Raw genomic sequence first — 23,617 nt, 5'->3', positions numbered from 1 at the left:
GACTACAATGTAGTTGGTGATCGCTTCTCTGAGTTGACCTTTCCCCGGAACGTGAGGCCAGCCTCGAAGCCATGGAGTCAACCTCCTGGTACTTATTTCTACAGTTCTTGGGTGTTAGTCTCCCACTCTGTTGTTCTATATACCATAGATGAGTGCAATCTTTCTATGCCTGTCTCTCTCTTTCTGACTCATTTCACTCAGCATGAAACTTTTCAGGGCATTCCCTTTTGTTCTCTCTCCTTTTGGGTGTTGTAGTTTGCAGTAGAGGTATTGAGCGGCCTCATGTTCAGTCTATAGTCTACTTTCAGCACACATCTTTCAACTCGAATGGGTCCTCCCAACATCCTCTACTTGGTGTTCCCTTCTCTATCTCAGCTGCCTTTCCCCCAGCATGTGAGGCCAGTTTCCAAGCTGTGGGGCAGACTTCCTGATCCTTATCTCTACTACTCTTAGGTATTAGTCTCCCACTCTGTTACTTTATATTCCGCAGATGAGTGCCATCTTTTTATGTCTGTATCTCTTTCTGACTCACTTCACTTAACATGATACTTTCCATGTTGATCCACTTATATGCAAATTTCATGACTTCATCTCTCTAACAGCTGCATAGTATTCCATTGTGTAGATGTGCCAAAGTTTCTTTAACCAGTCATCTGTTTTGGGGCACTCCAGTTTTATCCAGATTTTGACTATTTTAAACAGTGCTGCAATGAATATACAAATGCAGATGTCATTTCTACTATACCTTCTTGCCTCTCCGGGATATATTCCCACCAGTGGTATTGCTGGGTCAAATGGAAGCTCAATTTCTAATTTTTTGAGAGTCATCCATATTGTTTTCCAAAAGGGCTGAACCAGTCAGCATTCCCACCAGCAGTGAAGGAGAGTCCCTTTCTCCCCACATCGCGCCAACACCGGTTGCTTTTGTTCTTTTGGATGTGAGCCAGTCTTTGTGGTATGAAATGATATCTCATCGTTGTTTTAATCTGCATCTCCCTGATGATTAGTGATGTAGAGCATTTTCTCATGTGTCTTTTAGTAATTTGGATTTCTTCTTTGAGAAAATTTCTGTTTATTTCCACCTCCCATTTTCTGATGGGGTTGAAAGTTTTCTTGTAGAATTCAACCAGTGCCTTGTATATCCCTTATCAGATATGTATTGGGTGAATATCCTTTCCCATTCTGTAGACTGTCTTTGTATTTTGAGGTTTCTTTTGAGGTGCAAAAGCTTCTTAGTTTAAGATAGTCCCATTTGTTTATCTCTGTTTTCACTTGCTTGACCAGTGGCGTGTCATCTTTGAAAATACCTTTAGCTTCAGTGTTGTGGAAGGTTTCGCCAACCCTGTCTTCCATGTACCTTACGGATTCTGGTCTGATGTTGAATTCTGCAACTTTCTTGAACTTTTTGGTCTAAACTTTTGCTAAGGAGGCATGGTCTCTGGGTCAGGACTGGCCTCAGACACTTCTCACTTGAGGGAAGTGCAATGTGCAGGGACAGGTGCAGGAGAAGAAGGGCTGGAGTCAGGGCAGGGATGGGTCAAGTACCCGGGGATTCTCTTCTAGGATTTTCCTCCTCAACTGGTTTCTTTCTCTTCTTTAAGCAGCTCCATTGGGGCATCTGTGAATGTCTTTGGAGAATGTCCTTAGCGTCCTCTCCCTTCCTGCAGAATCAGGGAGCTTGCCTACCTCTGGAGCAGTCTGAGGAGCAGGGTCTAGGGCAGATTCACCTCATCCCACTTCTCCATCTATTACTGAGCCATCATTGATGGGAGGTCCCCAGCAGGTAGGAGCATGCAGTAACTCAGATTCATGGGTTACTCTTAGAAAGTCCCCTGTGTGATGGGAGGAGCAGAAAGGGTCCAAACAACAGGAAGCTCATAGAATATCTTCAAGGCCTGTGCTGGGGGGTGGCCTTAAGATGGGTCCAAGGCCTAAGACTGAAAAGTGACTAAGACTAAAGAGGAGCATGCACGCAGGGCTTTGAGAGCATTGGCAATGTTTGTGACCTCTGCATGGAGCATAGGGGAAGGAAGTTCTACCTCTCCGTGTCATCTTCACCTGGGACCTTGGCTTTTAGCACAGCCTGGCAATCGAGCAAACATTTGTCACATGAGGCTATTTATATTTTCAGTTGATACAAGTCGCTCATCTTTTCGACTCCATCGTTCTTCCTGCACTAACATACACCTCAGAGACCTGGGCCCTACAAAAACAGGATGAGAACATTATTCGGGTATCCCAAAGAGGACTCAAAAGAGCTCTGCTTGGAATACCACATTTCACTCAAGTGAGAGAAGGAATCTGGAGTTCCGACCTCCATCGACGATCAAGAATCAGAGATGCTGTCTCGTTTGCCAAGGCGTCGAAAATCAGGTGGGCCAGACACATAATGCGATTTAGAGACAACCGCTGGACTGGAGCTTTTACCGACTGGATTCCACGGGATGTCAAAAGACCACGTGGCCACCCACCTATGAGATGGTCAGACTTCTTCGTCAAAACCCTGAATGAATGGTTTGAGGTTCTTCGTGTTACTGGAGCGAGCAGATACCATTGGACTACACTAGCACTTGACAGGAATGAATCGAGAGGTTACTGGCTCCTACTCGAGCAAATCGAAGATCAACGGTATGACAAGTGATATAAGAAGTGATACAAGTTGCTCGTGGTTGCCATATTGAACAGTATATTCCAATCTCCCCAGAAAGTTCTACTTAAAAGAGTGGCCTCTAATGAGGATCTGCAGACTAATGCCCCTGGGTCAAATTCAATCTTCACCTGTTTTTATAAATAAATTTAGTTAAGACACAGGCATGTCCAGTCACCCCTGTTGTAGCTATGATTACTATCACATGTCTGGTAAAACTGAGATACTTCCACAGGAACTATGCCATTCACAGAACTAAATATATTATATATAAGCTTCGTATAATATCTGGTTTATATCCTGGCTTCTTAAACTATGAGTCTTGTAGTAGAATGTGGGGGCCCTTGAAAAATTTATTTTAAAATAAATATATGGGAGTCAGAAGATAGTCCGGGGCTTAAGGTACTTGCCTTGCACATAGCTCATTCTGATTTGATCCCTGGCACCACCTGAGATTCCCGAAGCCCTGTCAGAGGTGATCTTTTCTGGGCACAGAGCCAGGAGTAAGCCCTGAACGCAGCTGTGTGTGGCCTCAAAACAAACTAATCCAATGCATGATGATTAGCAAAGGTTGGGTTTATCATATACCTATTTCCGAAGTGAAAAAGAGACACGAGTGGAAAGTGCCTAAAGCTCTGGTTCAGACCAACACCTGCCGGCATGGGAGAGGCCATCGGTGCTGCTGCTGGGCTCAGCCCTGCTCACGGCTCACCAGCTGGAGGGAGCTGCTGCCCCACCTCATGCAGATGGACCACCTGCCCAGGAGGGGATTCGGTGACAGCTATGGCTGGAGTGCCGGTGGGTGGCCGTGGCCGGCCAAGGGGAGAAAGCTGAGCTGGGTCTGAAGGCCTCAGAGGTTTGTGTGATCAGGTTGAGAGGGTGGTCGGGGGGGGGGGGGGGGTGTTATCAGTGCTTGTTTTTAGGAAGAACCGGAGAAGCCAAGGGCGGCTGCCGGGGATGGATGGGGCCTGGGCAGAAAGGATGCGAGAGAGCTGAGAAATCAGCAGAATCTCCCCTGGGGAGCACACCGGTGCTGGCCACAGCGGGAGGTGGCTGTGGGGGTCAGGCCATGGTGTGAACTTGAGGCCAGCACCGCCTGTGAGCAGGCGACACTGTTCTCAGCCCCCAGACAGCAAAGGACATTTTCCACCTGGGGAAACAGTGGTCCCAACGGGCTCACTAGCCTGCTTAGGGGGACACGGTGAGTCAGCTATGGAGCAGTTCAGTCCTACCTGTGACTGCCCTGGGTTGCGTGTGTGTGTGTGTGTGTGTGTGTGTGTGTGTGTGTGTGTGTGGTAGTGGTAGTGGTGGTGGCGGGAGGGGGGGTGTCTTCACCCAAAATGTGGCCCCCCCACGACCACACTCTCCGCCTCAGACCCTGGCCGGGCCGTCCTTGAGGTTCCCTTGCCCAGGCTCCAGTGACTCTGTAGCAAACCACCCGAATTTATGGATTATGTGGACTGTTGCCTTTTACTTTCCAAAACACATTAAGTGATTTTGTCTGGAAATGTTTTACAAGCCCCAATTACGCCTCCTACACTCCCTCCCGGTCCGGCCCAGGTCCCTCGCCAGGACTGTAAAAGAGTCTTTTCTTCTTTCTAAAGCCTCTTAACTCTCTGCCCCCAGAGAGGCTGGTCCTCCCAGAGTCTGGGAAAAGCCCCACTCCCGTTCTGGCCCATGGGGAGATTTGAGACGAACCGTCATGTCTCAGCCCCGCGCTCCCTCTTTCACGAGACTCTTTAATTAGGTTCAGAAACATGTTTATGATCCTGAGAACCAGCCCGTGTTATATTAGGCGAGTTCAAAGCTCCATTTCCCCCAACAACTCTCAGAACATTTCGGTAAATGCAGGAGCCTGGCTCCCAGCCAGCTCGGAATGAAATCAGACTGTGGGCACACAGCACCCCCTGCTCGGGCCGGCCTGGGGAGCAGCTGGCCATGGGGCCTTCCACAAACCCGGGTTCGCATCCGGGCCCCTCTCCAGGGGCCAATGACCTTGCAGGCATGACGTTATCTCTCTGGACCTCATCTCACTCCCTTGGGACCTGGGGTCGATTCGCAATGGGGGTGATACAGCTCAGGAAAACACAGGAACGAAGGGGTTTAGCTGCCATCCTGCTTCTCTCGGGGCATGAGCTGGGCCCCGGGCCCTTTCTAGCCGACCCCTTTCCCCCTTTCCCTGGTGGGACCCTCTCCCCTCTCTGGTCTCCATCCTAAGTGCCCTGTGCTCTAGGGGGCAGCAAAGCCAGAGCGACCTGCCACGGACCGCAGGCCTGAGCGTCACACTAGGGTCTGCCAGGTAGACTCACAGACCCAGCCTCGGACACTGGGAGAAGGCGCTGGCCTCTGACTTCCCAGGGAGCAACAGTCAGAAGCATAGCTAGAGCCCAGGGAGAGCGGTGTCACCCCGCAGCCACACATGGGCCACACATGGTCATACAACGCCCCCCCTTCCTCCTGCAAGGTGGGGGACACCAACAGGCAAGGCTGGGGCCAGCCGCTGCTTCATCAGACCCTCTGCGGCAGCCCCTGCCTCGGCCCTCAGGGACACCACCCCAGACCAAGCCCAGGGGGACCTGTTTGCTCCGTGGAACTCTGCCCTGGGCTGCTCTGGGCTGTGCCCCCGCCTTGCCGCTCCCTCTTCCCCCGGATTTGAGAGCTCGCCACCTCCCAAGTTCATTATCACCCTTCCTGCGCACCTTCCACACTCTTCTTTTTGTTGTTGTTCTTTGTCACACCTGGTGATGCACAGGGGTTACTCCTGGCTCTGCACTCAGGAATTACTCCTGGCGGTGCTCGGGGGATGATAGGGGATGCTGGGAATCAAACCTGGGTCGGCCGCATGCAAGGCAAGCGCCCTATCCGCTGTGCTACTATCATTCCAGCCCCCCCACTCTTCTTAGGAACGCAGGGAGTCAGGAGAAGTCTTCCCTCTATGGAGTGCTAAAGCCACCACTGCCGCCTCCCTGTGAGATTCTGGGGAAACCCTCTCCCCTGCCCCCAGCCCCACTCTGGACTCCACCGACCATCTACTGGAACAGAGACTCCGCCCTGTCATTTCTGAAGGTCCATTCAGGGCCGTGCTCAGAATGACTCTGCCAGCGCTCTTCCCTGAAGTTCAGAAGGACCTTTTCTCCCCAGCTTTGTCACTGACCATCAGGCTTATCCACCCTAAAGGGACAAAGCCGCGGAGGAAGAAGACCAGGTCCAGGCACATGAGAGATTGTACAGGGGTGCAGACCTGGCATGTGGCTGACCTCAGTTCAAGCCCCAGCTCCACAGGGTCATCCATGCATCTCTGGGAAAGCCCCCGAGCACCTCTGAGGTGAGCCAGGTAATCCCAGCTGAGCAGCACTGCAGCCTGCAGCCCTCCCTTGCCGAGGACCCCAGGGCTAAGCCACCACATCCCTTTGCCGCTGCAAAAGAAAAGACTGGGTCCAGGTTGCACGAGGGCCCAAGCCCTAAGCCTCAGGAGCTACCGTGACTTAACCAGTGGAGTCACTGATGTTGAAAACTGCTGCAACAGATGCAGTGAAATAAGCAGAGAACCAGGGAGGCTTGATCCGAGAGGGTGGCAGGCAGTGACGTGTGGGATGAGGGACTTGTTACGGGGGGGGGGGGGGGGCTGTGGAAAGTACCAGTCCCAGAGGACCAGGGGGTCCTGTTCTTCCTCTTCCACAGATGCCCTGAGACCCCCCCAACTGCCTCCAGGTGGTCCCCTAGCACGGCTGTGTCTGAGCTGCTGTCCCTGCAGAAGGAGCACCTGGAGCTGAAAAACTCACTTGCTGGTGCTCTTTCCCCGAACTTGCTCTGTTTCTCAGGCAAACACATAAGGCGGTGGGCACCCTTCCTCAAGGCGGTTTCCTCTGTGCTTCTCAGTACAGCTCCACAGAGATGCAAGGCACCTCCAGACCACTCCCCTGCCTTCAGTACACAACACAGGGGGCTTCAGACTATCCCCATTCATGCGACCACTCGCCGCAATCCATCTAGAGTATTTTCATCACCTCTCTGGGCCAAAGGAAACGTCCCCGTTAGCAGTCACTCGCCACATCTCCCCGGGCCCCTCAGCCTAAGCAACCACTAATCTACTTTCTGTCTCTGTGGATTTGCCCATTCTGGACATTTCCTAGAAATGGCATCCTACAGGACGTGGTCCTGCAGGCCTGGCTTCTCTCAACGAGCGTAATGCGTTCAAGGTTCATCCACGCTAGTGCCTACCGCAGGTCTGGGTGAGATCCTTCCGCGTCTTCCTTTCTCCCCCAGCTTACCCTGTCTGCCGGGGTAGGGTTGCAGCCTGAGCCCACTGGCTCACCTCTTTGTCAAGGCTTCCCCAACGCCAGGCACCCCTCCCTCTGGAATGCTTCATGCAGTTGAGCAATCTCCGGGGGGCTGCACAGCCCCCTCCCTCAGCCCTGCTGCCTTCTGCCCCAGGAAATACATTTCTCAGCTCTTTCCACAATTTGAAAGGTTTTAAGACAAACTGACCTGCTGTTGACAGCACTAATTCTTTTCTTCCTCTCCAATGCTCCTGTCTCTTCTCTCTCTCTCTCTTTCTTTTTTTTTTTTCCTAAAGGAATTTTTTTTTTTGATGTTGTGAGTATGGGTTTTTTCCCTGCCTCCAGCTGTCACTGTGGTATGGAGATTGATGTAAAGGAGCACTTACGGGCTGCCGCTCTCTTCCAATTGCTTTATATATACACTGTCTTCTGCACCCTTCTCGGGGTCTTCCCAGTTTATAAACGAAGGTGATGAGACTAGGGGAGATGCGGGGATTTCCCAGGGTCTCTCCTATTCAAAGGAGGATCAGAATTTGCTCCTGACCCACTGGGCTCATTCTGCCTCTCCCCGGACCAGTGTGAATCCAGGTGATCATGGACCTGACAATTCCTCCCAAGGCTTCAGACATGATGCAGCATGTAGCCAGCTCCTGACACGGCTCTGACTGTGCAGGTTCGTGGTTGCTCAGGAAGGCCAACTGAAGTTCTCCCTGACCTCTGCCTGAGGCGACCAGGAGAAATAGCTCTGCTGGTACAAGTGAGTTCAGAAGGAGTTTAAAGATCTGTTTGCTAGCACTTTGTTGGAATCACCAATGAAGTAAGCCATGGCTGTGCCCATCATTATCCCCTGCATTCTTTTCCTACTCCAACGCCTGTGATGCTCCCCATGTCAGAGGGAATGCAGCCCCTCCGATAGAGGACCCCTGGGATATCCTCCCCAGCCTTCATTTCTATTTCTCCAATTCCTTCCAACAAGTAGCATCAAGTGCAAATATTTATTGGCTGAGCTGAAGTACAGGGCCAGGGCAGATGTACAAAGTGAGGGTGGGGGCCAGGTGGAGGCGCCCAGCTAGCACCCTGGCACCCTGGAGGGCCCAGCAGGATTCAACTTGGCCAGTGTGAAGTCAGGGAAGCACGCTGGCTCTGACGCACAGGTCTGTAGGTGAAGAGGAGCCATTGCTTCAGCGCCTGGGTCGAGGGAAACCGTGTGGAACAGAGATACTAAGTGTAAGAACCCGAAAGGCAGCCCCAGGGAACAGGGCTCCAGTCCCAGGAGCCTGGAGCCTGATACTTTGAGGGGGACTTGCCCTCAGCAGAGCTCTAAGTGGCCCCAGGAAGTATTGGGGCAGGAGAGAGTGGCCTGGAACTGTAGTTGGAAAAGAAAGAGAAAATCTTGGTGTGGTGGTGGTGGTGGTGGTGGTGGTGTGTGTGTGTGTATGAGTGAGTGTGAGTGTGTATGTGTTTGTGTGTGATAGACATCCAGAGCTAGGGAAAGATGGACATAGAGACAGAGAGCACGAAAAATAGATAGAGAAAGAGAGGAGGGTAATTTCTGTCAGGAAGATGTGGATCGACCCTGAGTAGCTACTACTGTATTACAAAGCTCCTCAAAATGGAACATGGTCCTTTCTTGTCTTTCCCAGTTACTGTAGGTTTGAACTCGGGACTTCTCATGAGACTCTGTCAACCAGAAGCTGCACCCACTCAGGGCAGTCCCAGTATCAACTTGACCACAAGCCTCAGCTCATCTCCAGTGGGCTGCCCGGATGTCCTGCCACCTGCAGCTGGCCTTAGAGTGAGTAAGCAGGACCTGAAATGTTGATGCCCTGGGATCAGTGGTCACACATGATTTCTTTTTATCACGTTCTGTTGAGTCTATGGGGACAGCCTGAATACAGGGTGAGAGGTGGCTACCCAGCATCCTTGAGGAATCAAGGATCATGCGGGACCGCCTGGATGCCTGGCCCTCCACCAGTTACCATGAGAGGTGATCATTACTGATTAATAATCAATGTTACCTGTTATCTCATTAATACGTCAAAATCTCCAATACGTAGCACAATGCTTATAAGGAGTCAAAGCCCAATATAAAAAGGTTATTTCTTTTTTTTTTATAAAAGAAGACCCATTTCTGACTCAAAAAAAAGACCCATTTCTTGAGTCAGAAAGAGAGAGACAGACATAGAGGGACTGCACTCATTTGTGGAGTATAAAATAACATCACATGAGGCTGACACCCAAGGACAGTAGAGACAAGGGCCAGGGGGATTGCCCCATAGCTGGAAGACTGCTTCATGAGCGGAGGGGAGAAGGCAGATGGAATAGAGAAGGGATCACTAAGAAAATGATGGCTGGAGGAACCAGTTGGGATGGGAGATGCATGCCGTAAGTAGATATTGGACTAAACATGATGACCTCTCAGTGTCTGTGTTGCAAGCCATAATGCCCAAAAGTAGAGAGAGAGAGAGTATGGGGAATATTGTCTGCCATGGAGGCAGGGGGAGGGTGGGAAAGGGGGGGTATACTGGGGATATTGGTGGTGGGGAATGTGCACTGGTGGAGGGATGGGTGTTTGATCACTGTGAGATTGTAACCCAAACCTGAAAGCTTGTAACTATCTCACGGTGATTCAATAAAATTTTAAAAATTAAAAAAAATAATAATTACCCATTTCTGTGAGATAGATTTTATAACCAATATCCTCAGTACCGTCCAGTCTCCTCTGTACCAAGCGAACCAACTGAGACCCTCAGTGCTCGTAAGTTGCTCAACATGCCATAGCCAGGAAAGGCATGAGCTGAATTCAAGCCCAGGTACCCTTTGTTTCACAGCCAGAATGCTTACACCCCAATGTACCTTCATAGGCCCTATCCATCAATTCAGGATGTCCGTCAACCCTCCCCACTTAAGACTGAGTGAAAGGTAGAGTTAGAACTCTGGCAGGAAAGAATCTTCAGTGGCCTGAGAAGAACAGGGACCCCTGAAGGCTGAGGTCCCTCACAGGCAGCCAGATCAAACCCACATCAAGGAGACCAGGGAAAGCTCAAGCCATCTGTTTATACCATTTCCAGTTCTGTTTTTCTCTTCCTCTACACAACCATCAGTGAACTATTCCGGACTAACATCCCTCAGGAGCTTCCGGTTTTAAAGCTATAATCTCCAGCCTGCCCAGAGAGGAAGGACAGGGGACTTGGGAGGTGGGGGAACTCAGGAGACTTGGGCTAAGGTCTTCCTTCCCAGTGGGGCCTGGAAATCCCCATTTCCTACTGCATCACTGGTAAACTCTCAGCAAGGTCTTCTAGGTCAGACTTCCGGCTGCACCTGGATGCTCCCCAAATTTATCTCCCTTTGTGCCCCTACTCTGACCCTTGACTCAGTTTAAAACTCTCTTTCCTTGGAGAACAATGAGGGAAGAACCTGGGCAAGACCCAATGGGTTCAAGTCCCAAATCTGACACTTGTTAGCTACAACCTAGTCTAGTTAACCACTAGGAGCCTCACTTTTGTTCTATTTAAAAATAAGTGCCCTCTAAGGAGTAAAACTATACTGACAAAGTAGTGGTGGTCTCCACAAGTGGAGAAGGATATGATAACTTACCATTCCCTAACTAGGCAAAGAATCCCCTGGGTTGGTTTAAAGATTTTTTAAAATATGCATTAAAGGTTCACTCATGAGGTATTGTGGTACCCTACTTTATCCAGTCCTTTGTCATTCTGTCTAGAGGATCTTAGTAATCACTCAAGTTTCTGGAACACCAGTTGGCTTAGTCGACCTCACGCTCTGGAGCTTTCCTTCCCCTCTTATGACTTTCTTTATATATATATATATACATATATATATATACATATATATATATGGGTTTTTTTTATCACAAACAATGTCCTTCACAGACACCTCAGGGTTTAGAGTCAGCAACTGGCCAAGAGTCTTTTTGTCACGGATTCATTTCATCACCCCAAAGGAAGCCTGGAATATCAAAAGTGTGTCAAGTGAATGAATGAGCCAAACTTCAAAATCCTTAGAGGAGTAGGAAGTAATTGGCTGAGGGCTGGAAGTAGGGAGGGGGGAGGTGCTAGGAGCTGGGTGTATTGGTGGTCTCTGGTGTTGACTGAGAAGAGCCAGCAGGGCCTCCTCAACTTCCCTCCCTCCAATCCCTGTCCCTGTCTGCAGTCACACTTGAGCCCCAGCTGTTTCCATCAAGACCCCAGATCCACTGGCTTCAAGAACAACGCAGCCAACAACTCACTTCCCAGTTCCCCAGGTAGACCAGCTGCCTAGAGAGCCTGCCGGGCTCAGGAGAAGGTCCAACTTCGACCCCGTGTTTACAAGGGCCATTTTTCCCACACACTCTGAATGAAACTGCTTTGACTAGGTAAAGAATTTGCTTCCCACCTCCACCCCCCCTCCCCGCTCCTAGAATGGAATTTGCCATGTGTTTTTTCAACCCACCCCCCATCAACTTGAGTGAAATAGACTCTGGGCATGCCTGTTCCTTCCAGCAAACCTTGCCTGATCCAAAGACAGTCATTAACTTGTTATTCTAAGTAATCCTCTGCTGAAAGCCGGGGCCCGCCTGGGGTGGACACGAGCAGGGTTTCCAAGCACAAAAATATTGGCCTTGCCTGCTCAGCCTAGGATGGACAGCATCCTCCTGGGAGCCTGGGCGTGGGGCTGGAGTGGGGGTGGGTCCAAAGATACAGGAGCCCTCCCAGATGAGATAGAAGAACTTTACAAACCCAGCCCGATTTGGGTTAACCTTCTTCTGTAATTTTGTCTGGCATGAGAAGTATTGGCCCAACCCACCACTTGCCGGCAATTAGGTCTGGAACATCAAAGAGGCCTCCCCACATATCAAGTCAGATTAGCAGCTAGGAATGTGACAGACAGCACGATGGCCAGAGCTGCTGCTGCTGAGTGGCACAGGGGAACCAGGTTGTTCACCAGGAAAACACAGAATTCCCAACACCAGGTAAAGCTTTTTCTTCTTAATTTATAGATGAGGTGATGCATGGAAACGTATGGAGGAAATCATGCTACCACACATGGAACTAAAAGCATCACTAGACCATATACCTTAGACCTATATGCGATGCCATATGGTGAATATTATCTCTGGAAAATTGGGGGAATGTCAGAATCATGCAGATATCCCCACCTTATATTCGGAATCCCCTGAACCTTGGCCCCCGGTCCAAGGACCAGTCCAACCCAAACATGTATTAGACCTCTGTTTTTTTTTTTGCTCCCTTCCTGCCAAGTCCTGTCCCACCACACCTTGCTCTCTCTCACTATGCTCCCTGACATCAAAATGAGTTTGTGTAGCTGTTGCTTCCTTTCTGAAGCATCCTTCCTCATGGTCTCAACCAAAACATTCACACCGGCTTTGACGGTAACTCCCATCATTCTGGCCAGAATTTAGAGCTTTCAAACTCCCATGCCACCAATTAGTAGGGGAGGGAAACTTTCTGTGCTCACGTTGGGTTCTCCCTCACCTCCCTTCCGATCTCTCTCACTCCCTCATCTCTGCCCACTGAGAGTCTGCTCATTTGAAGTCTTGGCACTTAATCAGTCAGTGGAAGAACCAATAACTGAAGATATTCATTTCTTGCTGAAGAATGAGGATGTGAACAAGCAATGTGGCATCAGGGGCCTTTGTCAATGTGCAAACATCATGGACTTCCCTTATGCAGACTGTTAGAGTCCACTACATTGCTACCTTTGTTCACAGGGACCACGGCTGCATCTGTGATTCATCCTCATTGTGGGAACAGGTGAGAGGCGGTGCATGAGACTTCGTGACTCCTGGAGCAAGGCCCTGCCCAAAGATGCTGAAGCTGACAAAAGTCAAAAAATTGATCCCAATATTCCAGACCTCAAGCATAATACACTGTAGCACTGTCGTCCCGTTGTTCATCTATTTGCTCGAGCGGGCACCAGTAATATCTCCATTGTGAGACTTGTTGTTACTGTGTTTGGCATATCAAATACGCCACGGGTAGCTTGCCAGGCTCTGATACGGTGGTTGAACTTATAAAAATAAAACAAGAAGCATCCAGAGTCAAAAGCAATCAAGGCCACGAGGAGACACAAGACAGGATTCAAGTACTGGGTAGCTAGTGACTGTTCTCAAAGAGGGATTTTGCACAAAGTACTCATACTTCACATAGTATGTATGAATGCTCCTGGCCAGGGGAGCACCCCAGGGCAAGGATGGAGGCCAGCCCTATGGACAGGATTTTTATTTTTGGCTCTTTGGGTCACACCTAGCAATGTTCAGGGGTAACTCCTGGCTCTGCACTCAGGAATTACTCCTGGCTGTGTTCATGGGGCCATACCGGGCGCTGGGAATGGCACCCAGGTCTGCCGCATGCAAGGCAGACCTCTGTACTATCACTCCAGCCCCAGGACAGTCAGATCTGAGCCTGATCTTGAGGGATGGACAGACTCAGATAAAGAAGAGTTTCTTCCCGAGAACCAAGCAAATACGTCAGAAAAGTGACTCCAAAGATAGAAGTTCTCTGAGCTTCGTAGAGGACTCTGGGAGCAGAGCAGTCATTGCTGAGTTTTCCAGAGAGTGAGTTTTCCTTCTTAAATTTCAAATCAAGTAGGTCCTCAGACCCAGATCAAAGGCTGCACCCACCTATCTGTCTTTTAACTGGCTGACAGGATTCCCAGGAAATACAAGAGGTAAAGCAAACCGTCCCTTCATGCTTTGGTTTCAGTTTGCTTCTAGGGATTTCTGCTTATTATTCATCAGTGCCTTTTGCTAAAGTGCTGGGCAGTGTGGGGGTGGTGGAAAGAACATAACCTGTTTGATTCTGATTCAAAGTGTTTTTCCACTTTTTTTCCAGGGACGGCGCCTCCCGCTGGAGCCATATTACCATCATCGATATTGCAATTGCTCTCACCCTCAGCAGCAACGGTAGCAGCACCAGCACCCCCAAAGTCAGTGACCTTGAACCAAATGGGGTGGAGCACATGCCTAGCTGAGTATGGTCCCCAGCCCTGCCTGCTGTCTTCCCCATGACACCCCAACACCACCATGCCAAGCACGATGGCCTGAGCACCAAATGGTCAGGCCTGCACTGCAGGGCCAAGATTTACCAAGCGTGTCCCCCCAGCCCCCAGCTGCATCTCCCGTTCCTAACACCCATACCTGCCGACATCCTAAGTAAGTTTAAAAAAATAAAGAAACAAGTGTTGAAGCTAAAAAGTTTTATGCATATTTCAAAAAATCAGCAATACTGACCTCATGTTCATTTTGGGCCAGACTCTGCTCTCAGCATTCTGCAAACTCACCCGGACTGTTTATTGTCCGGCTTCACAGGTCGGGAGGCCAATGCTCAGAGAACAAATGACTTTCCCAAATGACCAGCAGCTAATAAGGGGCAGAGACGGATTTGAACCCAAGGTGCTCAGCTGCACGATCCCTCAACAGAAGCATTCTGAGCCTTCAACGTCTCATCGGCAAGATGTGGATGCTAATTGAAAGTGTTTGCTGTTGTGATGACAGGACCTCGAGTCATATCATTCTTGACATCACTCTTGAAAGCAAAAACAAAAATCCCTTTAACACTTCTGGAAGTGTCTCCTTTTAAGGTAATTGAGATCGAGGCTGTGCCTGAGAAGATTTACTGGAGAACAACTCATCCTTCACACCGCCTGCAGTTGTCCTTCTTGAGCATGTTTCTAAGAAATCCTTCTGTACATCTATTGGTTCCCCGTTATCCACAAGTTCTTCTAACACCAAACCTTCTACTGGCCACAGAATGCAGCCATTGATTGACAACCCGGTCAAGAAGCTTGAGTCATGTCTTCCCTCCCTCCCTACCTCCTTCCCTCCCTCCCTCTTTCCCTCCCTTCCTCCTTCCCTCCCTCCCTTCCTCCTTCCCTCCCTCCCTCCCTCCCTCCCTCCCTCCTTCCCTCCATCCCCATCCCTTCCTTCGTTCCTTCCTTCCTTCCTTCCTTCCTTCCTTCTTTCCTTCCTTCCTTCCTTCCTTCCTTCTTTCCTTCCTTCCTTCCTTCCTTCCTTCTTTCCTTCCTTCCTTCCTTCATTCCTTCTTTCCTTCCTTCCTTCCTTCCTTCTTTCCTTCCTTCCTTCCTTCCTTCCTTCCTTCCTTCCTTCCTTCCTTCCTTCCTTCCTTCCTTCCTTCCTCCCTCCCTCCCTCCCTCTTTCTTTTCTTCTTTCATTCCTTTCTTTCTTCTTTCTTTCTTTCTCTCCCCCCTCCCCCCCTCCCCGGTAGTGCCTGGCTCTTGCATACTTCTTAGGTCAATATCCAATGGCGGTCAGAGGACTGTGTGGTATCAAGGATTAACCCAGAGATCAAACATACACTAAGTTTGAACTCCAGCTTTTTACGCCATATTCTTTATTTTATTTTATTTTATTTTATTTTATTGAATCACCAAATGGAAAGTTACAAAGCTTTCAGGCTTAAGTCTCAGTTATACAATGCTCGAACACCCATCCCTTCACCAGTGCACATATTCCACCACCAAGAGTCATAGTATACCTCCCCCTTACTCCCCCCACCCCGCAGCCCCTGGCCCCGCCTGTCTGTGTAACTGATAAATTTCACTTTACTTTCTCTTTATTTTGATTGCATTCAATATTTCAACAAAAAACTCACTAATATTGTTTAGAGTTTCCCCCCCGCCCCAAAGTCGGACCTGCTGAAAAGGAAGCATTTGATAATTCGTTTTCCATTGCTGAGAATGAAGAGATATGAGGTCGTGCAGCTACAATACCGTTAAGCCATATTTTTGACTGGCGTCTACCTTTTGAATGCGGGATGATCTTCCTGGAGGAAGCACTGCTCGTCTGGACTGATAAGGGCTGGGGTTTTGCCGTGAATACCTGAGGAGGGGGTAGAAGTTCACAGCCAGACACTAAGCCTCTGTCATCTAGATCTTACCTGCAAAGTCTGCCTTTGCAAACGGTGACGGAGCAGAGCTTGGCAGGAGTTTGACTCCTGCCAGTAAAGACATGTTCCTTCCACGGAATCTGATGCCTCTGAGAATAGCGAACGTACACGGAGCTAGCACTGCTCCCCCTGAATGCCTGCTGTGCACCGGGCCCGGCTGGAGGTCACTCTCTGGCTCTGCGATTGAATGATTACAGTCCCGCTGCGGATTCAGCGCGGGGCCAAGGTTCAGCCCGCCTCCGAGGCACTTGCGAGGAAACTGGCATCTCCTCTCCCTCGGTGACCCTCTCAATAAAGAGCACATGATGCCTGGTACAGGAAATGCTCTGTGTGTCAGAGAAAATCATTCACCAAGACAAGCACAAACATTAGGTGGAATATATTCTCGCCAGCTCAAGCATGACAGAGCGCAGCCAGCCCGGGCGGGAAATGTAGGCGCAGAGATGAATGGGTCGTTTTCCCACGCCTCCCCAGCCCGCTCTGCGCTCTGAGACTGCCAGCAAGGGGCCTTGCCTCCCTCCCCTCCGCCCTGGGGAGAGGCCGGACGGACGTGGCGGTGCCTGCTGAGTGCCAACCAACCAAGGATGGGGGCACGGAGCTCGGGCGGCCAGGGTGGAGCCCACCGTTTCTGAGCACTTCCTGCAGGAATGTGTGTGCCACGCGTCGTGTCATGCCAGGGGTCTGAATGCCGGCCTGGCACACCGCAGGCACTCAGTGAGCATTTTGTAAATGAGCCGATGAGTGAATGAGCAGCTCGTGACGAGACAGCTAGCAGAGTCGCAGCTGTGAACGTAGCAGGACCTCGGGGCTTCCCAAGAGCAGCTACCAGGAGACACAGGTCTGGGTGGTGCAGAGATGCTGGGAGATGCTGCACTTAGAAAATAGCGAGGATGAGGTGCCCAGCCTCGTGGCTGGCCCAGAGGACTGATTACGTATCTGCAGACCCGGGCCCAGTCTCACACCGCCACACCTGGCTGGCTACAGTGGGGCATCAGCCCTACAAGTGGTCCTCACCCAAGAGAATCCTCTCCCCTCCCCTCCCCTCCCCTCCCCTCCCCTCCCCTCCCCTCCCCTCCCCTTTCCTCCTCTCCTGTCCTCTCCTCTACCCTCCCTTTCCCCTCCCCTCCCCTTTCCTCCTCTCCTGTCCTCTCCTCTACCCTCCCTTTCCCCTCCCCTCCCCTTTCCTCCTCTCCTGTCCTCTCCTCTACCCTCCCTTTCCCCTCCCCTCCCCTCCCTTCCTCTCCTCTCCTCTCTTCTCCTCTCCTCTCCTCTCCTCTCCTTTTCTCTCTCTCCCTCCCTCCCTCCCTCCATCCCTCCCTTCCTCTCCTCTCCTTTTCTCTCTCCCTCCCTCCCTCCATCCATCCATCCCTCCCTTCCTCTCCTCTCCTCTCCTTTTCTCTCTCCCTCCCTCCCTCCCTCCCTCCGTCCCTCCCTCCTTCCCTTCTTCCCTCTATCCATCCATCCCTTCCTCTCCTCTCCTCTCCTCTCCTCTCCTCTCCTCTCCTCTCCTCTTCTCTCCTCTCCTTTTCTCTCTCTCCCTCCCTCCCTCCCTCCATCCCTCCCGCTCTCTCTCTTTCCTTCTCTCTCTCTCCTCCTCTCTCTCCTCCTCTCTCTCCTCCTCTCTCTCCCTCCCTTCCCCTCCCTCTCTCTCTCTTTCTCTCTCTCTCCCTCTCCCTCTCTCTCTCTCTCTGTGGTGTTCAGGGCTTACTCCAGGCACCTGGTGGTGCTCAGGGGGACCCTATGTGGTGCCAGGGATCAAACTCCGATTGGCCACATGCGAAACAGGCGCCTTAATCCATGCACCAACTCTCCAGCCCCTGAGAAAATGCTTGGTTTTGTTTTTGGCCACATCCAGCAGTGCTCAGGGCTCTTACTCCTGGCCCAGTGCTCACTCCTGGCGGCCCCAGGAGTCCTGATGGCGTGCTGAGGTTCAAACTCAGGTCAGCCATGTGCAAGGCAAGTACCCTTTGCTCTGTGCTATCACCCCAGCCACCACTGAGAAATTTCTTAGAGCCCGCCTGCTGCCGGAGCGAGCGGCTCCCACAAGGCACGCAAAGTGCTACGCTCATCTAGTGCCCAGTGAGCCAGCCTCCACTGGACTGTCTGGTGGGCACTGCGGGACGTTAGGGGGCCCCACCGCATGGACCTGCCAGTCTGGGCCTCCTGGGACACAGCGGGTCGAGGCCAGCACCTGTGCTGAGTGGCGCCAAGGCTCAGCCAGCTGCCTCTTCACCCCCGCGGCACACGGTGAGGCCAGGGCATGTGCCAGCACCTGGCAGGTTGCTGCAAAATAATTCCCCGGGCCAGAGGGCCAGGCCCAGAGCAGGAGACAATGCCGAGGCTCTGGAAACAGTGCTCCCCACCCTCCTCACCCGGCCCTAGCCCTGCTTTCCTTCTCTAAGCGCTGGAAGGTAGGGAAGGGCTGAGGAGGCTGAGAAGGAGGGGTCCTGACGCCAGACCCCCACTCGCACCTCCTCAGCCCTCAGCCCTGCAGCGTGAGACAGGGAGCTGGGGGACCATCGGGTCCAGAAGATCCCGCTCAGGGGCGCCCAGAAAGGGTCAGGAGACTCGCAGGATGAGCCGTCCAAGCATCCGAGTCCTTCCACACTGCCCCTCCCAGGGTCATGCCAGCCCTGAGGCAGGGACTTTAGGAAAAAAATGAAAAAGCAATGGCAAAGGCTTCATGGGTCTCTGGGGTGGGGTTTGGCGGAAGGACAGTGGGAGGCATTTTTGTGACAAGAGCAATTGGCCCTGGAGGTGTTAGGGTGGGTGGAAGCGGGGAGGGGGGTGATGCTTCCTGGGGGACTCTCAGCACCAATGCGTCCGACCCACCTCAGCCTGCAGCCCAGGGTCTTCCGCATCTGCCCTGGCTCCAGCCACTCTGACGGGACCTGCCTGTTCCCACACTCCCCCCTGCATGAGACCCAGAAGTCCCCAAGGCCAGGAGCCCACACTTGCTCATTGCAGCTCTTCTGGGGGACCCCCGGCTACTCCAGGGCTCCTGACCCAGGTGCCAACCTCGCCCCTCCACCCCACACATACCCCTCATCCTGCCTCGGGCCCGTGCCCTGGGATTGGCCCAGCATCAAGGCTCGGAGGAAGGGGACCCTGGGTGCCCAGGGTCCAAGGCCTTCATTAGGGGGCGGCAGATCTCACGTGAGGCCTTTCATGTGGGCCCAGGGCGCTTTGCAGGCTCCTGGGCAGAAGGGGAACGTTAATAGTGCGAGCGCTTTATTGCCGCTCTCCCTTCCCTCGGAGACTTGCCCTTTGGTCGTCACACGGGGCTAGTTAGGGCCGAAGCCCCGGGATTTCCTCCGCTCTGGGAGTGGCGCTAATTACACCCACGGAGGGGCGAGGGGCGTGGGGAAGTGGCAGGAGGAGGCTAGGTGTGGGCCGGCCCGCCGCAAAGCAGAAACATATGGGGAATCCATTACCTGCTCTACAAAGAAGGCGGCCCTGCTAATAAACGTATTTACTGGGTTAAATAAATACGCCGAGGGTTGTTAAAAGCCTGGCCCTGTGACTTCAAGCCACCAACATTTTTCACTTGTCAGAAAGGGGCTTTTGGAAGCTTTCAGGCGGCCGGCCTTCCTGCCCGTGTTTACGCATCCACGGTGCCCCCCTCAGCAACTCCCGGGCTCGGGGAAAGAAAGGGGCTTTGTCTGGCAGCGGGGAGGCCCTACGGGTGGGCAGGCAGATACGCGCAGATGGAGTGCTCAGGGGTTCTTAGGACAGGGTGGTTGGGGCATCCTTGGTCAGAGCTGGAGGCCCCAGGAAAGATGTCTTTACCCAAGGATGTGGGGCCCCGCACCACACGTTCTGTCCAAAATGTAAAAGCAGCCTTCTCCAAAAAGGATATTTTGAGCTTTCCATGAGGGAAAAGAGGCATGACACAAAACTTCCAACCATCTTAAAGTGTACAACTCGGTGGCACAGAGGAGATTTATACGGTTCTACAAGCATCGCCGGCTGAAAACGGACTATCTCCGTCACCCCCAAAGCAAACCCTGGGCCCATAGAGCAATCGGTGCCCCTGCCCCACGACAACCCTCCCTGCACCCCAACCCTTGACCATCAGTGATCTGCTTTCTGTCTCGGCGTGTTCTGGGCCCTTCCTGTTCACAAAACCGTCAGGGTGTCACACTGGGGCGTTGCCAAGGTTCATCCGCATCGTCCCAGGGGCCAGGATGGGCCAGGGGCCAGTTCTGCTTGACGGCCAACAGAATATTGCTCACGATGCACGAGCCGCCTCTGCACAGCACCCAGGGTGCACACTCGGGGGTTCCTAGCATTGGGCTCCTGTGAGCAGGGCCGCTGTGGACGTGTACATGTTTTGGCTTAGACACCTGTTTTCAATTCTTCGGCTCTGAACTTAGGAGTGGAATTGGTGAGTCAGACGATAATTTCGTATTTAACTTGTCAGGGCGGGGGATGGGGGGGCGGGCAGGGGGGCTGCCAAGCTGTTAGTGGTGTCCTTTGTACCTGGAAAGAAGCGAGTTTCATTCAAAATTCCTAGTTCTGAAGCTGGCGAGAGGACGGGGGTGGGGGGGGCCCTTTCCTTGCAAGCAACTAACCAGGTTTGACCTCCAGCCCTCATGCGGCCCCCTGAGCCTACCAGGAGTGATTCCTTAGCCAGGAGTAAGCCCTGTGCATCGCCAGGGGTGGTCCCCAAAACAAAAAGAGTATAGAGCTGGTAGGACACTGACTTGGCGTTTTCAAAGGAGAGAGAATGCGTCCCCTTGATGCAGTTGCACTATCCCCTGGGCTTCTATTGACCACAGTCCCCACTAATGTAGGGACCAGTGTCTTTGTCTTATAAACGGGGAAGCCAAGGGAGGCAGATTACCCCTCACAGATGTGCCTTGGGCACTTCCCCTGGGCCTTCAGACCAAGGGATAACTTGCCCTCTACCCCATCACCCCAGTGACTCTTTCCATGTGATGGCAGGGGTGCCGGGTCTCAGCAAGTTGCGACATGACATCCTCCAGGAACGCCATGCAGCAGGAGAGCTGCGAGGTGCTTCTCTGCCCCCTAGAAAGTCCCTGGTGGAGGAGACTCTTCCTCTCAAGTCTCCTGGCCTCTAGTCGTGGAGCTATAACATGCTAATGGCTATAGTGTTGGTGGATATTTTTTTCGTAAACCCAAAGGTTTATCTTTCGTCAAGAGGATATGTGCTTTGATGCAACCATGTTGCATGTTTGAACAGAACCTTACTCTTGGATCTAGCAAAGTGAAGAGTCCCTAATGGGAACGATGGGTAAACAAAGCATCAGGGAACCACATTCATCACCCGCCTTGCTGTGGCATTCATTTCCCCCAGGTTTTACAGCCATACCCTGGGTAATTTCTGCTACTTTATTTGGATTTTAGGGTGTGTTGTTTTCTTTCTTTATCTGAACCCTTCTTGCAAGTCAACCTCTTCACTTTAGTCTGTGTCCAGTGACTAGCCTCTCCTACCGCAATGGAGTAACAGAGGAAATGGACTAATCGGAGCTCAGGAAAGGTGTTTGTTTGGGTACCATGAGACCTAGGCTGGAAACTCACGCTGTAGAGCTGATCAGGAAAGTGTGCTTCAGAGAAATGTGGAGCCAGTCTTCCTTAGCCTTTGCTTCCTAGAAGGAGCATGGGAACCAGGCAGCATTGTCAAGTTGTAATTTAATGGTCTAGTCTCTAGAAGACCAACCATCTAGCAATCACATAGCTTGATATCAGTGACCAGAATTTCATTTTCTCCTTATTGGTATGAAGAGCCCAATGTGTCTTAACCCCTCTCTGGCCTCTGGACACTTATAGGAAGGACCATACAATATGAAACCTTTTGTGACTGACTTTTTTTTCTCTTGGCAAGTCTTATCTAAGACTTATTCATAATTTGGAGTTTTTATTCAGTACATATTTAGCTAGGCAGAGCCTGGCAAGCTACCTGTGGCATATTGGATAAGCTAAAAACAGTAACAACAAGTCTCACAATGGAGACGTTACTGGTGCCCACTCGAGCAAATCGATGAGCAACAGGATGAAAGTGATGACAGTGATACAGTGATAGGTATGATGAGGGTCAGCAGAGGGAAATGGAGGCATAATTGTAGCACTGTCGTCTCGTTGTTCATCGATTTGCTCGAGTGGGCACCAGTAACGTCTCCATTGTGAAACATGTTGTTACTGTTTTTGGCATATCGAATATGCCACGGGTAGCTTGCGAGGCTTTGCCGTGCGGGCAGGATACTCTCGGTAGCTTGCCAGGCTCTTCGAAAGGGACAGAGGAATCGAACCCGTGTTGGATACGTGTAAGACAAACATCCTACCCGCTGTGCTATTGCTCCAGTCCAGAGGCATAATTCAAAAAAGGAACAGAATGCTTTAAGTTATCTCTTGAAAAGTGAAACATGTCACTTGGGTAAACTTGTCAAAGCGACCACAACAGCATAAATAGATCATAATCTCATGCTAACTTAATCCTGCTATCGTTTAAGATGCAGACGATCAGACACACAGGGAAACCATCTCTTTTAAGGAGCTCTGGCGAAGTGGGTGAGCTGAGGGTGACGCCAACTTTGGTCAGCTGCCTCCGGGCCCCAGGTCCCCGTAGCGGAGAAGAAATTCTTCAGCTTCCCAGGCTCAGGGCAAGCTGTGCCACTTTCTGGCTCAGATCCACACTGTTCAGCCTCTCTCTTCGCAGGAAAACTGGTGGGTTTTACAAGGTAAACACCTTCCTTTGGGAACAGCGAAAGGGCGGGAGTGGGGGGCGGGGGCGGGGGAGGGGAAAGCCCCCACCGGCATCCTGAGATAATGAGCAGAAGTTTGCCATCAACTTGATACATGTCAGATTCCCCGAAGATGAGCCGGGCGCAGCAAACGCCCTCTTTCAAGTCCTGTTTATGGTTGGTTAAGTAAGCAATGGAGTGATCTGTCACCTCTGCTCCCCAGCCGGGGAGCGCGGAGAGCAACAAGCCAATCTGATGTGAAATGATTTGGACAGTAAGTAAATAAATCCCACCTTGATAAGCTGGCCTCTGCCACCACTCTCCCATGGGACTGAAACCTTTTGATTAAGGACTGATGAGGGCTGCCCAGGGGGGAGTCCAGAAACTCCTCATCCCTGGAGGTCCCTGAGAATAGAACTTTACCGCATCAACGGGCCATGGTTTAGGTGGGAGAAGGTAACCGGGGGGCGGGGTGGGGGGGAAGGCTCAGCCACCAGGTTTGAAGAGACATCCGAGAGAACTGACGGGTCTCTTCCACCTAGGAATCTTACCAACATCATCCAAGTCCCATCAAAGGCAACTCGCAGCTCTGGCGCGTGGGTCAAATATAGGACTTGTACCAGATGTCTGATCAATCAGTCAATGCACTGATGATTAAATAGATGTGCGGAGGGATGAAGGGAGTTCCAAGGTTACATTGCCCATGCAATTTCCATAAACCCAAATGACAGGATATAGCCACAGATTCCTGGAGGGGAACATATAAACACAAATTCACCCTTTCACTGGGAAAGGAGCATCGCTTCCTGTTTGGAGAATCTCCTGTATTCTTGGTGGAAACTTTTCTCTCCCAAGGAGAGGTGGAAATGTTCTATTTATGTGCAGCCTTTCCTAGGTTTATACTAATCTCCAAATCGCTGATCATTCTAAGCCATTGCCCCAAGAAGTCATTTCCTTTCAAATGCCCCCAAACTATCAGTTTGCATTTTTTTTTTTTAGTGTTTTGAACTATTTGAAATTCTTTTCCCCATTCAAAGCTGAGAACCGGTCCTTGGTTTAGTG

The sequence above is a fragment of the Sorex araneus genome, chromosome X (assembly GCF_027595985.1).
Source record: "Sorex araneus isolate mSorAra2 chromosome X, mSorAra2.pri, whole genome shotgun sequence".
Taxonomy (NCBI): Eukaryota; Metazoa; Chordata; class Mammalia; order Eulipotyphla; family Soricidae; genus Sorex; species Sorex araneus.
This window is presented reverse-complemented; position numbering follows the sequence as displayed.